This window comes from Helianthus annuus, chromosome 11, assembly GCF_002127325.2.
Source record: "Helianthus annuus cultivar XRQ/B chromosome 11, HanXRQr2.0-SUNRISE, whole genome shotgun sequence".
NCBI classification, from domain to species: Eukaryota; Viridiplantae; Streptophyta; class Magnoliopsida; order Asterales; family Asteraceae; genus Helianthus; species Helianthus annuus.
In genome coordinates this window covers 127,434,346-127,452,500 of record NC_035443.2, presented here as the reverse complement: position 1 = coordinate 127,452,500, position 18,155 = coordinate 127,434,346, and the positions used below count along the sequence as shown (strand labels likewise).

At 31.7% G+C, this 18,155-nt stretch overlaps 1 protein-coding gene and 1 long non-coding RNA gene across 17 annotated transcripts in view; one reads left to right on the top strand and one right to left on the bottom strand.

Annotated features, from left to right (window-relative positions):
• Positions 1–6,791: 6,791 nt before the first annotated feature.
• Positions 6,792–10,467, bottom strand: LOC118484274. 16 transcript variants are annotated; one of them, XR_004873153.1, is made up of 10 exons: positions 10,252–10,467; positions 9,640–10,181; positions 9,398–9,462; positions 9,259–9,313; positions 8,995–9,087; positions 7,963–8,055; positions 7,774–7,833; positions 7,539–7,696; positions 7,438–7,451; positions 6,792–7,042 (listed from the first exon to the last, which is right to left on the bottom strand). It is a non-coding gene; the product is annotated as an uncharacterized LOC118484274 (long non-coding RNA). The 16 variants fall into 16 exon arrangements; XR_004873159.1 differs by lacking the exon at positions 9,259–9,313 and adding an exon at positions 7,137–7,228; XR_004873163.1 differs by lacking the exon at positions 9,259–9,313 and adding an exon at positions 7,137–7,228 and having other exon boundaries at positions 7,539–7,591.
• Positions 10,468–12,414: 1,947 nt separating this feature from the next.
• The window catches only part of LOC110888328, a 43,895-nt gene continuing 38,154 nt past the window's right edge, over positions 12,415–18,155 (top strand). The window contains exon 1 of the mRNA XM_035979959.1: positions 12,415–12,510. The gene's annotated coding sequence lies outside the window, so the exon portion shown is untranslated. The remainder of the gene's footprint in view (positions 12,511–18,155) is intronic.

Genomic DNA, 18,155 nt, shown 5'->3' with positions numbered 1-18,155 from the left:
CAAAAACATCTTATATATACAACGTCCCAGGACCTTCCATTGATCGCACTAAAAACAAACGCCATATTTTACAGAATACCATTCAATTTATAACGCCAAAAAGTGCAAAAACCACAAATGGCAAATGCCGTTTCTTGGAGATTCAGATTTGTTCTCAATAAAGTTTCACTGAATGGGTTGGACAGTATTCTTAAATTGAGGATTGACTCAATAAGATTTTGCTGAATGAGATGGACAAAATCTTCAAGAAGAAGAGACTGATGACAGTGAAGATTTAGATGAGAAAAAGAGATCGATGACAGTGAAGATTTGGATGAAGATAAAGATGAAGAAACGAGGGATTAACAACAACAACAAAATCCCATGAATCACATATCAACCAAGAGAAAACCCCACTCACAATCACACCTAGAAAAAATCATCCACACATACGGCGTCGATCTATGTCTCCAACCCTTCACATAACCACTTCAACAATCAACAACCAAAGATCACACAAAAAACAAACGCCATATTTTACTGAATACCATTCAATTTATAATGCCAAAAAGTTCAAAAACCGCATATGGCAAAACGTCGTTTCTTGTAGATTCAGTTTTGTTCTTAATAAAGTTTCACTGAATGGGTTGGACAACATTCTTAAAGTGAGGATTAACTCAATAAGATTTTGCTGAATGCGATGGAAAAAATCTTCAAGAAGAAGAGACTGATGACAGTGAAGATTTGGATGAGAAGAAGAGACCAATGACAGTGAAGATTTGGATGAGAAATTGGATGACGAGTTTTAATTTTCTTTTCTTTTTTGTTTTTGTGTCATTGTCTGTGGTCTGTTTTGTACTTTTCCGCTAATAAAATACTTTATTTCTCTAATTAGTTATAAAACACCAAAATGTCATAAACGCCAAACGCCAAACACCAAAACTATAATAATTTCCTTTAATCACATATTATTAAAAACCTCCAAAAATTACTGAATTGTATAAAACAGGGTGCAAGAGAATAGAACAAAGGATGGATGAGTATGTAGATTAACTTAAACGCCATAAATATGCTTTTATTTTATAATTTCATGTTGATCAATGTATTTGGTTTAGACTATTGCATCTACTTGTTTTTAAACGCCATGAATATTATTTACAATATGGATGTCTGATATATGTTTCAAAACGCCATAACATTATTTTGCCTTACAAAAGTTAATTAGCTGTATTTTTCCTTCTTTATCTAAAACGCCATTCATACAAAACACCAAACTTAGATGGGACGGCTTACAACTTTAAAAGATAAAGCAGAACAAACAGTAACTACAAACAGTAACTGAAACGACGGAAACTTTATTACTAACATTTATTATAAGAAATTTCCGCCTAAACTACGCGCCAAAAACATCTTATATAAACAACGTCTCGGGACCTTCCATTGATCACACCAAAAACAAACGCCATATTTTACTAAATACCATTTAATCTAAAACGCCAGAAAGTTCAAAAACCACACATGGAAAACGTTGTTTCTTGGAGATTCAGGTTTGTTCTCAAATAAAGTTTCACTCAGTGTGTTGGACAAAATTCTTAAGTGAGGATTTTGTCCATCTCATTGAGCAAAATCTTATTGAGTTTATCTTCAACTATTTTATTTAATGAAAAGTGCTTTTTTTCTTTGACGTTTATGTGTGTGTACGATCTTCTATGGTTTGTTATGTACATTCCAAATCACATATTATTGAAATAAGGCCATTGAAACATAAACGTCATTTTCAAATATTACTTTGAAAAAAAACGTCATTGAAACAAGCATAAACAACAAAACGCCATATCAGTTGCATATGTGTTACATGATTTGCTGGAACACATATGAAAACGTCATCAGATATTACTTTGTAGAACGGAATCCACGTTAGACGCCATATATCTCGGAAGCTTGGAGAGGAACGTGAACAATGACAATCATGCCCCTGCATATCATTTAGCGCCCCTGCCACGTGTTCGACCAGGATCCGTTCTCATCGTTTTCACACTTCCAAATGTTTTCATGTTTTCTTCTGATCATGTTTCTATATATATATATATATATATATATATATGGTAAGGTTCATTTGAGAACCACCTTTATTGTGAGAATCATGAGAACCAATGTGAACACATCGAAAAAACTTTAAAAAACCTAAAAAAAAATAAAAAACTAACCCCCCACCCCCCCCCCCCCTAAAACCTAAACCCCTCCCCCCCCCCAAACCTAAAAAAAACCTAAACCCCCAACCCCACCCCCCACCCAAGCTAAAATGCTAAAAACTAAACCCCAAAAAACCTTAAAAAAATCTTAAAAAATCTAAAAAACATACAAAAATAATTTTTTTTAATATTTTTTAGCTAAAAATCGCTACTTTTAGTAGACAAAAAACAAAGAAAAAATTAATTTAAATTTTTTTTTGTAACAAAAATTAGCGATTTTTAGCTAAAAAATATTAAAAAAAAAAATTGTGTGTTTTTTAGGTATTTTTGGTTGTGTTCACATTGGTTCTCGCAATAAAGGGTGGTTTCTAATGGATCCTTGAACCACCCTTTATCGCGAGAACCAGTCTGAACACAAACAGTAACACCTAAAAAATCTAAAAAACACCCAAAAAAATTTTTTTTTTTACTATTTTTTTGGAAAAATAGCTAGATTTCGTTGATAATAAAAAAAATCGAGTAACAATTATCCATGCACATGTGCATATGTATCATTTCTTTGACAAATTCCGTAATTCATTACAAATATTAGACAATTGCACTTTCATTTACACTGCCACGTGTAATACATTACTTTTTACGTTAACAATATTAGAAATGCACATGTGCATCTATATGTATCAACATGAAATAAGGTGTGTAAGGGCATAGTGTAGGTTTGCGTCTGTCTTGGGTTATTTTGTATGGGTTGGTTTCGATATGGATAGTGGACTTGTTTGGTTGTTTTGTGTTCTATGGGATATGGCTTGGCCCAATGTAAAAGGATCTCCTATGCTAGTATAAATAGGGGAGTCCTTAGTCAAATTAAGTTGTTGATTCATTAGCAAACCTTTATGTTTTGTGCGATTGGAGTACCAAACGGTTCTAGGAATCGTGTGCTCTTGTTCTTGAATCAATACAATTTGCCTTTCAATCTTCTACATCTCACTTGTATTTCCGCTACTTGTTTGGTGTTTGATATCCGATTGTAGTGATTCTGGACTTACAATTTGTATCAGAGCCTAAGTAGTCTCGCGAAGGCTCGGTTGGATCAGATATCTTGAAGATTGAAGACTGTTTTTGCTGCTGATCGTGTTCGAGTTCAACAAAGAAAGGTCTGATTTTCATAGTTAGTTCTGTTTATTTTAGATTCTTTCTTCTGTCGATTGTTTCTTGGGATATAGAGGGTGTGAGTCATCTATTTTTCTTCTTGAAAACTGATTATTTACATCTAAATATCGTCCCTGGTTAAAGCTTGAACACAGTTTACGAAAGTGCTTTTCTGTGCTTATTCAAAAATTAGTCTGAAAGTGAAACAGAGACAGGGACACTGGTTGAAGGCCTTACAGCAGAAACTGTAGAGATTAGTGAACCAGTTCACGTGAGCCCTCCTCATGTTGAACCTATTTCTACAACGGAAGCTGTTGTTGATCATTCTCGAGAAGATCCTACCGCTGATCTTCCTCCTAGGAAACGAAGCAGAAGGGATCCTAGGATCAGCGGTGAGGTGAGCGTTGACGTTCAGACAACCACAAAGACATCTAACCCCACTAGCACTTCACAACCAAAGATCAACTACACACCATCAGAACTCAATCCAAAGATAGTTGATTTTATCTTGAATGAAAGACCGGCAATGTATATGCCTGCCCCTAAACCAGTTGAGGGTTCAAGCAGTGGCCCATCTGAAGCTGGTGTTCTTAGAGCTGCTGAGCTGCTACAAGTTGTTGCTGTTCAAGTTGAAGCAGCAGCTAAGTTGAAACAAGTTGAAACCCCTGAAACTGCTGCAACTGCTGAAAGTTCTGATAGTGAAGGTCTGTTTGAAGAAAATGAGACAACAATCCTGATGCGAAGAATCTCTACTCTTGAAGAAGACAAGATATTCAAGGATGCGCAGATTGCTAGTCTCATGGAAGAATTGGTGGTTAAAAATCAGAAGATTAATGAGTTGGAAACAAATCTGGGAGCCCTCAGTGCTATAGTTATGGATATGAAGCAGAAACTTGAAGGAAAATTTCCAAAGGAGTTTGCTGATCCACCAAAGGAATCTACTCCTGAAGAGAGAGAGCAGCAGAGGAAAGAGCACGAAGATGCAATGAACATATATTATGAAAGAACTCCTCGTACAGCGAATCAGAAACCAAGAAAGAAAATGGTTGTTATGAGGAATGTAGGGGCTGAACGGAACTTGCAGTTTGGTGACAAACCTGATAGATATGTGATCACCACTGAGAAAAGCAAAAAGGGGAACAAATCGGGTATTAGAAGCTGGGTGTACATTAATGAAAAGGAAATGTTTATTGTGCTGAGGAAAAATGGTGAGGTGGAGTATTATGCTAATTCTGAAGCATTCAACTCCTGGACTCTAGTTGAGTTGATTTAAGGGAACTAAGCAATGCAGGATTTCATGATCAAGTCAAGAATCCAAATTGCAAGATTGGAGTTAATTTCTTCAACAAGCTGCAGTAACAAGCTCGAGTCAATTTTAGAGACATGAAATTGGCTGAGTCTTCTATTGAAGAAGATGCAAAAGTGTTGGATCCTGCTACAGGGAAGTCGTATAAGATTGTCAAGTGGCCTACAACTAAACAGACGAACACAGTGCCATTGTTAAAGGAGCTTCCTGATAACACTCTGAAGAACTTCCAGTTTTGGATGTATGATCCCATTTCTGGTCAAGTAGTGATTGTTTGTGACGATGCTGAATACAGGTTCATTAACACTCGAGACTTGATGTGCTTTGGCGAAAACGACATCAATCTCTTGGCAAAGTCGCAAATTCAGAGTGATCCTCAGTATGAAGTGTGTGCCAAAAGCTGGACAGAAGCTGTGGCCTAGATCATGAATTTCAAATTGTGGTCAAGGCAATGTACTAGGGTGGAGACACAGCTGTTTGGTCCATATGTTGGAAGAAATATACTGATCTTACCTGAGTTACAAAGGAAAAAGAAGGAACAAGCTAAGAAGCAGAAGAGGAAGCAGCAATGAAGCCGAAGACGCCAAACCAACACAAACCTAGGGGGATATTGTAAGGGCATATTCTTGTGTAGGCTTGCGTCTATCTTGGGTTATTTTGTATGGGTTGGGTTCGATATGGATAGTGGACTTGTTTGGTCGTTTTGTGTTCTATGGGGTATGGGCTTGTCCCAATGTAAAAGGATCTCCTATGCTAGTATAAATAGGGGAGTCCTTAGTAAAATTAGGTTGTTGATTCATTAGCAAACTTTTGTGTTTTGTGCGATTGGAGTACCAGACGGTTCTAGGAATCGTGTGCTCTTATTCTTGAATCAATACAATTTGCCTTTCAATCTTCTACATCTCACTTGTATTTCTGCTACTTGTTTGGTGTTTGATATCCGACTGTAGTGATTCTAGACTTACAAGGTGTTTTGGTACACTACTTTGAATACACTTTCTCTTTCATCTATCATTCCATCCATAATACACAAACATGCACATATGCATTTTTGTCATTTCTTTGACAAATTCCAAAATTCATTACAAATATTAGACAAATGCACTTTCATTTACACTACCATATGTAATACACTACTTTTTACATTACCAATATTAGAAATGCACATGTGCATCTATATGTATCAACATGAAATAAGGTGTTTTGGTACACTAGTTTGAATACACTTTCCCTTTCATCTATCATACCATCCATAATACACTATCATTACCTCCTACCATCCATAATACAATACCATTACCTCCTACCATCTATAATACAATACCATTACCAATATTTTCACTTTATTACATGTATATAAACACCATTTATACCATCCAATCAACATATTACATCATAAATTGACAACTATAACCAAATCATCAACCACTAGATATAACTAACCAAAAAACATGTATATGGGCCTACTTCTCCATTCAAAATCACAAACTTTTTGTACCAAAACACGTTATATCATGGTTATACGTAATGATGCACATGTGCATTTTGAATATTGGTAATGTAAAAAGTAGTGTATTTCGGATGGTATTGTAAATTAAAGTGCAATTATCTATTACTGATGATGTATTACGGAATTTGTCGAAGTAATGATACATATGCATATGTGCATGGATGACTGTTACTCAAAAAAAAGGTTCTTTTTGTAAGTAAATATAGCGATTTTTTTTTAAATATTAAAAAAAATTTTGAGTGCTTTTTTGATTTTTTTTTTAGATTTTATTTTGTGTTCACATTGGTTCTCGAAGTTCTCGTAATAAAGGTGGTTCTCAAATGAACCTTACCCTATATATATGAAACTAGCTTATGCCCCATGTATTACACAGGCTTGTTTTAGACCATGAGATCAATCTTTCAATCAAAACAATCATACGTCCATAATGCTTTACCGTAGGCCCGCCACACAAAAAGAATTAACTGACAATGCCATATCTGAATCCTTTACTTTCAATCACTTCATCAACCTATTGACTATTGTATATGCTTTTAACATTATAGTCCAGAGCTTTCATTAGTTCAATTACATTATGACTCACAACCACAACCACAAACACAACCCATTAATACATGTAATTTCAAATACTAATATAAAATAACCACTAAGTTAGTAAAATTTTAATAATATTTCTCAATACATAACTATTAGCATAAGAAATACAATAAATTTCGATTAACATAAAATATGATAGCCTGCAGTTGGGTTAATGAAGTTTTCTTATACATACATGAACAAAACGTTGGGATTTCCATCTTATGCCACCTCGAATCTTGATTGGTCAAACTTCTCCGGCTCGATAAAATACTAAGGTGAATGTTTCTAAATAGTAGCAAACCTTCGATCCTTCTGGAATTAGGCACCCTGCGAAATCCATTTTAAAAATGATTTTAAAAACTGAATCTTATAAAATTTTAAATTTATAAAATAATTTCGAAGAAAGGAATATAAAACAAACTTTCAAAGGGTTGCAATCTCATGGGAGTTTTAAAAAATGTCGTTAAAAGCTTGCATCTTTTATCGATAATTGGTATTCGACATGTATTAAACCTGAGTCAATACATTCTGAGTCAAAAATAGTATTCATTAAATGCTAAATTTTATGTAATTTTCAATGTTGCATTAAACATCTAAATATAACTTTAACACACATTCCAACACAAACTAACTTTGCCAACTGCAAGTCAAAATACAAATATATAATGCAGGATTTGACATTGAAATACATACAGGAATGAGACCATGAAGAAAAAACTTACTTTGTATTCCAACCCTGCAAAACAGAGAATATGGTCTATTACTTAATGTTGCTGTATGATAACCACCAGTGGAAAAATAAAAAAGACAATGTAAAACTTACAAAGTAATGGACGAAGTATCTCCACTCATCCTTCCGTATCTCTAACTTTTGAACTTTTAACAACAAAGAAAAAACCCACAGAAATATTATAAGTACTTATATCACTCTACTATAAGTACTTATATCACCTTAATGTGTTCAGAATAAGCACCATTCACCTGCTTAACAAAGGCTTATTTAGTGTAAAATAAGCTATAACACAGAATGTATCTGAACACTTAGAATTCAAACTCACCTTATAATTCTTGGTGATCAAACACGTTGTGCATATGAGCATTGGTATTTCATGCATAACCTTCATTTAATACAATGTAAATAAAAAAATTTGAATTTAGATATCATCACTGCGCTTGCTGAACAAAAATACTTACTAAAAGTGAAATTAAGCTAAATTAGACTGATTCATCACTTAACGAATACCTACTGGTTCTGTCAAATAGGGGTGGTGGTTCTGTCAAATAGGGGTGGTGGCTGAGAAGTGGAATCCAACGCTGGTGGAAGAACCTCATTCACGCTACTGCAAAACAACACATTTTACTCAAAACTCAAATTGAAATTCAAGCAAAAATAAAAATAAAAAGGTTCATATATCGATTAAAAGGAACCCAATATTAGAAACTAAATAAATGACAGGTCCATTTAAAAGAAACCAAATACTCCATTGAAAGAAACCAAATACTGAATATACCGTAATTGAACAAATTATTAAATTGAAGCAAGACCCACATCAAAATCTGTAGGATCGATGTCGGACCCAAATTGAGTCAATCAGAGGCGTTCTATACACTATGAAAGGCGAAAACAGACATAATGCATGAATTCAGCAAGATCTTCGCTTAAATTGTCGTTTGTATTGATCTGAAACACAATTACAATCAAGACGACACTTCGACAGAGCTTCGCCGTCGGAAAATCTCTAGATAATTTCGTACCAAATGACACGGAATGACCCCTATATATAGATGATCTAATTCCGCACGAAACACACTTCATGCGGAAATACCTTTCACAGGAAATTACACTATACATACGGAATCACACTTCACACGGAATTAACATGTAATTCCGTACGGAATTACATGGACATTCTTCATGCGGAATTACTAGTTTGCTTGATTCCTTGATCTTCGTGCTATGTGTAATACAAGACTCGATACAAGACGAAGTCGACAGATGTATGCACCAACAAAATCAAACCTATCTGTACTTTATAAAATCGTGAAAACCATCAATTCTTAGTGATCAAACACCAAGAATTCAAACTCACCTTATAATTCTTGGTTATCAAACACGTTGTGCATATGAGCATTGGTATTTCATGCATAAACTTCATTTAATACAATGTAAATAAAAAAATTTGAATTCAGATATCATCATTGCGCTTGTTGAACAAAAATACTTACTAAAAGTGAAATTAAGCTAAATTAGACTGATTCATCACATAACGAATACCTACTGGTTCTGTCAAATAGGGGTGGTGGTTCTGTCAAATAGGGGTGGTGGCTGAGAAGTGGAATCCAACGCTGGTGGAAGAACCTCATTCACGCTACTGCAAAACAACACATTTTAATCAAAACTCAAATTGAAATTCAAGCAAAAATAAAAATAAAAAGGTTCATAAATCGATTAAAAGGAACCCAATATTAGAAACTAAATAAATGACAGGTCCATTTGAAAGAAACCAAATACTCCATTGAAAGAAACCAAATGCTGAATATACCGTAATTGAACAAATTGTTAAATTGAAGCAAGACCCACATCAAAATCAAACCTATCTGTATTTTATAAAATCGTGAAAACCATCAATATTTGTAAAACCAAATTGTAAACAAAATGAAAAAAAAAGAAGCTAAACATACCTGTAGATCAAGAGACGATGATGAAAATGCAACAACACACGTACAATAGCAGGTTAAACAACTTTCTACAAACAACACATAATCCACACTTCATTAAACATCATATTCAATAATTCTTACTCTTTTAGCTCTAAATTCACAATCAATAATCATTTACACAAAGTCTAGATAGAGATTAAAATCAAAACGACATATGAAATCAAAGTAAAAAACTATACAAATTATGAATTCAGAAAACATACCACGATCAAGATGATAAAGATTGTAGATGAAATAGAAAGATTAAATCGCCATAGTGAAAATGAACAATTTAGAAGACGGCCAGAGATCTAGGGTTGTTGCTGATGGAGAATAAAGATAACCCTTAAAACTAATTTTCCACAATAAACAACAATGACAGTTTACACTACATACAACTTCATTAACAACTTAAAATTCAAGAATTGAATAGTTAATTCCCACGCTTACTTGCGAATGACACCGAAAGTGCGGAATTCTTCCTCAATTTCTCGCTCACTGACCCTTGGATCCAGATTACAAACATACACACGAGACATCTTCAATAACAACCTGTCAATAACACCAAAAATCTTCAAGTGACATAAAAAAAGACATTGTTTGCTGAAATAGGGTCTTTCCCTTGTTGCTTGTACGTAAATCTCAGGATAGATTTCTGGCCAGTACTCCCCCATCTTCGAATGTGCGTTCAGAAGTTGAGTAAACCCTAATTTCTGACCAGCGTCGCCTGTCTCCAACTTTCAACCGTGCTTCAAACGGGCCTAAACTGAAACAAAAATAATTAAATAAATAAAAGATTTGGTGAAAACCCTAATCACTTTGAACAGAAATCTTACAAAATCAGTAAAGGTGGAGGCAGAGGCAGAAGTGACGATAATGGAAGCGGCAGAAATCTTACGAAGAAGAAAGATGTAAAAGAACAAAGATGATGATAAAATCTGACGATGATGAGAGTGGATATTAGCAACAATTTTCCATATGGCGTTTGAATCTCCAGAGAAGAGAGCGTGCAAAAAGAATCAGGTTTAATTGGGGGAGAAGGTTTGGCCCAATGAATATGTTGCAGGGATATTAATTAGTTGTCTTGGTTATTGTTTAATTAAGTTAATTATTTTTTGTTTTATGTATTGTTTAAAATTCAAAAAAAGATGACCTCATGGCTTTAAGATCCTTTTATAGGTTAACTTATGTATGCATGTGTGCATGTATGTGGTCATGTATGTGTTTTAGAAAAAAGATGACATCATTTTTTGAAGAATTGACATCACTCTTTTTAAAATAACTGTCTATGATTGGATGAGGGCTGTTTTATAACATCAGTCTTAATCCTCATTCATTAGATAAGATTCAACCTACTTTACATGTTCTTTTCTTTTTGTAATGATCATACATAGAATATCTCCTAAAGCCTTCAAAGTTGAAATACCTTTTTTTTTCTTTGAACTCGAGACAAAGGATAACACCCTTCATAAGCTTTTGTTATATCAATCTTACAATATTATTTGAAGTATATTGCTACGAATGTTCAAAAAAGACAAACACAAACAAAAATAGAGATTTATTAAATAAAAAACCTAGCCATCGCCACCGATTATTTGAAGTACATCGCTACGAATGTTCAAAAAAGACGACCACAACCAAAAATAGAGATTTATTAAATAAAAAAGCCTAGCTATCGCCACCGAGTTCAAACCCTAAATAGCACATCCTTGTTTTCAATTTCATTTCTTCATTTCTATTTTCAATTTGTTAAAATAAAGCTTCGTTATCAATACAAGATTCAAGACACGATAGCTAAATCTTTACCGAGCAATCATGTAAAAAAATATTTTTAAAGATAATATAATGGCTAGTTTATCACTATAAGCTAGTTCATTTGTTTGATTTAACATGGAATTAAAAGAAAACCTGGTTGTATTTGATAACACATATATTTGATTTTGTAACAGTGGTTATTCTTGTTATTAATCTAATTTATTTTCTTTATTATTATTATTATTATTATTATTATTATTATTATTATTATTATTATTATTATTATTATTATTATTATTATTATCATTATCATTATCATTATCATTATCATTATCATTATCATACAGTAATCTCCAAATAATGTGATATGATAATATTAACAGTGGTGGAATTAGGTAAATACCAATTAGCGGGAAAAGCGTCGGAAGTGAAGAATAAAAGGACGGGATGACATTTTTGTAATGATAATTACACTATTTAATAAATAATTACTTTACAATAGAATTGTTCTAAAGTAATAAAATTACGCTACTAATAAACTCTAGCATAATTACTATTACTCTAATACAATTTTTTTAGGCCATGAGGTGTACTCTAACATTTGTGGTGTTAACGGTGACATGACATGTTAATCGAGATTGCAAACCACTCCCTCCTTGTGTTAAAGGGTTGTATGTTAACATGTTAACCGGATCTTAAAAGACTGAATTAATTATTCTTTTATTTTTTAAACGAAAAACCACTAAAAATAGGGTTAGATGAAGTTAACGAGATTAAACCATTTCTTTGGAGTGAGGTAAAATGAAATGGGGAAGAAAAATTGATGTGTCATTTAGGTGGAGTTAAGATAAGTTAAGGCATGCCCAAAGACCTTATAGCGTGATTACTTTATTCAGAATAATTACGAGTAATTACGAAAATAATACCGCAAAAATCTTCTTCCTAGTTCCTATAGTTGAAACGCTAAAACTTATTTGTATTTAATTCAAACTCATAGTAATATAATAATAATTATAAATGACTTTTTGGATCGTCCATCTTTTTCTTTATATTTTTTTTAATGGTAAATCTTAAATATTCGTAAAATACACCAAATAAATCATAATCTATTTATTGATTGGGATTGAACCTAAGACTTTCCACTAAAAGGATAGAGCCTCTATCGAATAAGCTAACCTTACATCTGACACCTTTTTTTCTTTATATATATGGTGTTTGAAGGTTTAGTTGTCGTCTACTTTGAAGATTGAGTATTTCTTTTGCATCAGTCTTTTGGTTTGTATCCACGTTGATTTTACCAACTGGGGCACACTCAAAGAACAAGGCATCATTTTATTCAGGTATGTATCGTTCTTTCCCTAGCAATGTCTTTCATCTTAGTGCCATACTTTCTTTCTCAAAAGATTCAACCTTAGTAACCCATTATAATATACTAATATGTCTTTTTTTTCCTTTTTTTGAAGACTTTTTTTAATGCACTTCGTATATGATTGCTATAATTAGGATTGTTTATAAAGAGATATGGTAGATTAAATTATAAAGTTGATCCATAAACAGAACAAAGAAAATGAGCCAACATATGGTTTAGTTATTTTTGTAATAACCGAGTTCTGTGAATTGCTTATGGTTACTAAATCGCATTAAAACTCACTTATTCCAAATTATTTTCTAAAATAATATATTAGGTAAGCATGTATTTTTTGTCATATATACAATATATTACGTTCACTGTTTTCTCACTTCTACATGAAAAGGTTTTTGTTATTTTTTATTTGATTCTGGTAAATATATAATGTGCTAAAGTTGGTTCGTTCGCCAACTGAACTCTCAATAATTTTAACTAAACCAATTAGGTGTTAAACTTTTAAAACCGAGATGTCCATTGTAAGTTTAGTTTTGAGTCGTAACCACCCATGCCCACCCATAGTTGATGTCCATTTGCTACATTAGCGCTAGGTAACTTCGTTGAATTGTTTATGAACATATAAAAGGCAGTATCTGGAAATTTTTGTCCATGGAGTCATGATGGGTCCACATTATTGCAAAATTCAGGTTTGTGCATATTTCAACTACTACCTTAAAAGGTAACTTACCAAAACGACTTAACACAACGAATGTTTATTAAACTCTCTTGGTGAATTGTTGAAATGAAAATTTATGTATTTAACAAATGAAAGAATTAAGCTCTCTTGGTGAATCGTTGAAATGAAAGAATATGAACAACATTTTTTGTTTATTTAAGCAAACAAAATAAACAAGAACACATGCATGTACTTTTTTATCGTGTATTCTTGTATGTTCATTTATATTAGTTGCAGTGGCGAATTCAAATTTTTTTGTTAGCGGGTGCCAAACATGAGCGGATCAATAACATGAAAAAAAATCATTTTCTCGTAATAAAAAGAAGAAGAAACGAACATCGATCTAGTCACTGATTTTTTAACTTAATTAAAAATCCAATATTTTTAAAACTAGACCGATGATCTAACCGACAACTCAGTGAATGAGTCGGTTTGTACAAAAGAGGTTACTTCGTAATCAATTAATAATTTGTGGAAGATTCGAAAATATATTAAAATGTATAGTATACGATGAACGTTAATAGATGTGATGATAATAACCTAAATATAAATCACTCATAAATGTAAAATAACTAAATAAGTTAAGATAACAATTAAAAGTAGGATAAAATAAAACAAGGATATTTAGATAAGTCATCGGAATTCAATTAGATTGTCATTTATCATAGCTTCCTTGAATAAATTTGACTAAATATTTTAATATATCTTTTTAAGTTCTATCCCGATGCTCCTTATTCTCCTTTATTCTTCTCACCTGCTGCTCCAGGTCGCCTTGATCTCTTCCGATCGCCATTACTTTGTCTCGCCAGGGTGCCTGAATATTTTAAGTTTATTTTTTTTAATGAACCTTACACTATTAAGGAAATTTTGAGGGAGTGCCTTGCCACCCCCTAAGCCTCAAGTGCATCCGCCCCTGATTAGTTGTATGGTTTTCTTTTACAAACACACACACAAAAACATGTATATATAAATATATGGCAATTATAGAGGAAAAAACCGTATAAGTTCAAAAAACTCAATAGATGTATCATATTTTGCCACGTGTTACAGCTTTTTCATAAATGTGACGCGTAATAGTTTTTGTCAAGAGAGAAAGAGATTATATACCTTTTTCATCTGTTACAAATATGTAACATCACATGTTACACTTTTTTTTAGTTTTCAACAGCAGATTTACGAAGTGTAACATTTTCGAACTTAGATTGATACGAGTTTCAATGTGTAGTGCATGTAAAATATGTTTTACATGTTTTATAGAAAAAAATTAGTGTAATAGACAAACCTATTATACCTTTTCGCGTCGAACAGAAAAGTGGAAAAATAAAAAAGTTGTTACATTTAATTTTGTTAGTCCGTTACACGTGTCAGAAAAGTTGCTTTTGTAACATCCAATTTTATCTATAGATTTTTTGATGGACAGTGGAGATTGAGTTTCTTGAACTCAAAGGGTTTTTTCTATATCCTTGTCCTATATATATATAGGATCAAGATCAAGGGAAAACTCCCACGAGTTGTGAAAACTTAAAGAACTCGGCCTTTTCGTGCGAGTTTTGGCCTCATTATTTTCACACCCCTAGATTAAAATGTTTAGAAGGACTGCTGTAAAAAAAATAAAAAATAAAATCGAAGTAGTGTTTTTCGTCTCCTTACAGCAGCTGTAAAAAGCTAATGACATCCCTTTTTACAGCATTTACGGACAAAAAAAAAAAAAGACAAGTTTTTTTTTTTGGAAAAGTTGATTTTTTTAAGATTTTTGGTAAAAAAAATTTGAAAAAACCTTAGTAAGGTCGAGTTCTCTAAGTTCTCACAACTCGTATAAGTTTTCATTTTATCCTAACCCTATATATGTATGTATGTATGTATGTATGTATGTATGTATGTATGTATGTATGTATGTATGTATGTATGTATGTATGTATGTATGTATGTATGTATGTATGTATGTATGTATGTATGTATGTATGTATGTATGTATGTATGTATGTATGTATGTATGTATGTATGTATGTATGTATGTATGTATGTATGTATGTATGTATGTATGTATGTATGTATGTATGTATGTATGTATGTATGTATGTATGTATGTATGTATGTATGTATGTATGTATGTATGTATGTATGTATGTATGTATGTATGTATGTATGTATGTATGTATGTATGTATGTTATGTATGTATGTATGTATGTATGTATGTATGTATGTATGTATGTATGTATGTATGTATGTATGTATGTATGTATGTATGTATGTATGTATGTATGTATGTATGTATGTATGTATGTATGTATGTATGTATGTATGTATGTATGTATGTATGTATGTATGTATGTAACACATGGTAATTGAGGACCGTAAAAAAACACATAGGGATCCTAAAAGAAACACTTGGTAATTAAAGACCGTAAAAATCATTCTGGATCATATATTTTCACTAAGGAAAAACAAACAAACAAACAAAAAAGTTTACTACTAATTGCGCATTTTTAAGGTTTTTTATAAGAATTATACACACGTGTATATTGTCAATGTGTAATTATACATATGTGCACATTATCAAACTTATAGGTATAATACTTATTTTTCAATTTTAAACACATAAATACACATATGTACATTAGAAAAAGAATGTGTAGAACCATAATTTTTCCTTATATACATATATGTACATCATTTACACAAATTGTACATATATATACATTATCAAAACATATATTTACAATACTTATTTTTCAATTTTAAACACTGATATATACATGTGTATAATTAAAAAAAAACTAACTGGAATAGGGGAGTTATGAAAAAAAAATGTTAAAAATTTGCATTTTTTTGCATTTTTTTGTTTAGGAAAAACAAGTGGTTCAAAATTGTACTCATGGTTCTCAATTACCCTAGTGCTTCTCACATGATAATAACCGTATACATATATGGTAGGGACCTAAGAGACAAACATGCTAATTGTGAATCGTGAAATGATTCTGGACCACATATTTTCTCTAAAGAAGAAAAAAAAATAGTTTTTACTTCTAGTTGTACGTTTTTAAGAGGTTTTTTATATATACATATGTGTATCTCGTAAATTTTTAATTATACACATGTCATATGTATACAAACGTATATATAATATAGTTAAAAATTGACAATATACACATGTGTATATATATAAAAAACACCTGAAAGATAAAGCTACGATTTTTCAAAATAAAAACAATTGAAATTGTTTAACATATTTTCTTAGCAAAAAATGTGTGGTACATAATTGTTCTTAATGTTCTGAATTAGTTTAGTGATTCTACATTATCCTAACCCTATATATATATATATATATATATATATATATATATATATAGGTAGAGGATCCTGTACAAAGTGAGACTTTTGTGAGAAGTGTAAGAAATAATTTGGGAATGACAAGTGTCCTTTATCTTAATTAATTCAAAAGGGTGTATTAGTAATTTTCCATTATTATCAATTAATTGATTTCCAAAGATAACTGCCAAAAACTGGCGATGAGATATATCAGGGATTTGATTCGAATTCGAATTGTTCTATACATTTAATTGTTTACGGTAAGTTCTTGTTTTAGTGTTATATTCCCCAGTCAATAGTGTTATATTATGTACAGACCATCTTTAATCTCCTTTTTATAGTGTTTTATCCCCATCAATAGTGTTTTATTCTATATAGTGTATTACAGTAAACAGATAGTGTTATATCTTTCTATAGTGTTTTATCATGTAATATACTGTTCCTTTCATAGTGTTTTATCCCCATAAATAGTGTTTTATTCTGTATAGTGTCTTACAGTAAACAGATAGTGTTATATCTTCCTATAGTGTTTTATCATGTAATATACTGTTCTTTTTCATAGTGTTTTATCCCCATCAACAGTGTTTTATTTATGTATAGTGTCTTACAGTAAACAGATAGTGTTATATCTTCCTATAGTGTTTTATCATGTAATATATTGTTCTTATAGTGTTATAAAAGTTGTTGTGAAGGAAATCGAAGAATTTATTCTGTACGAGAAATTCGCTGATTTTTAGGAGATTGATGGGGGTTTTGAAACGGTTACCATAAATTCGCTGATTTTTAAGAGATTGATGGGGGTTTTGAAACGGTTACCATAAATTCGTTGGAAAAGTCACTATTGCCCTTCAATTTTACATAAGGTCCTTCTAATTAAAACACAATTTACATTTTTATACCCTATTGATCTCAACCATTAGATCAAATATCCAATGGTTTAAAACACTTCTTACCCTTCTCACATTTTAGACACTTTTTACCATATCCCTACCCTATATATATATATAGTGGAGAGTTCAAATGAGAAGAAACTTTTTGTAAGAATAAAAAAGAAGAACTTTCAACCAATAAGAATGCTTCATTTTACTTCATTTAATTATGTATTTAATATTAGTGTAAGGGTATATTGCTAAAATTAGATAGATCAATAATTGGTAGTATTCCTTTTTAATAGCTAACTACATTAAATTTGTAACTTATTTTCAAAAAAATATATAGTTTTTCAAAGAATAAAAAAAATAATTTAAAGTGTAGGATAAATTACGACGTGTGTAGGATGAATTTCAAAACGTGTAGGATAAATTTTGATGTGTGCAGGTAAAAATTTTAGTGTGGAGGATGCTACTCTTTATGACTAATTAATTAGTCAAAGATAACAATAAATGAGATGAGAGAAAAAATATTTAATGTTTTACAATTATACCCTTTGTTCTTTTTCTTCTCAATTTAATTTTAAAGCATTAAATAGTATATAATTCCTTACATTAATTAGTCTCTCTCTAATTAATTACTCACAATTTCATTTTATCCTAAACACACAAAATTTAATCCAACTATATCCTACACATTATCGAATTTTATATTATAGATATTG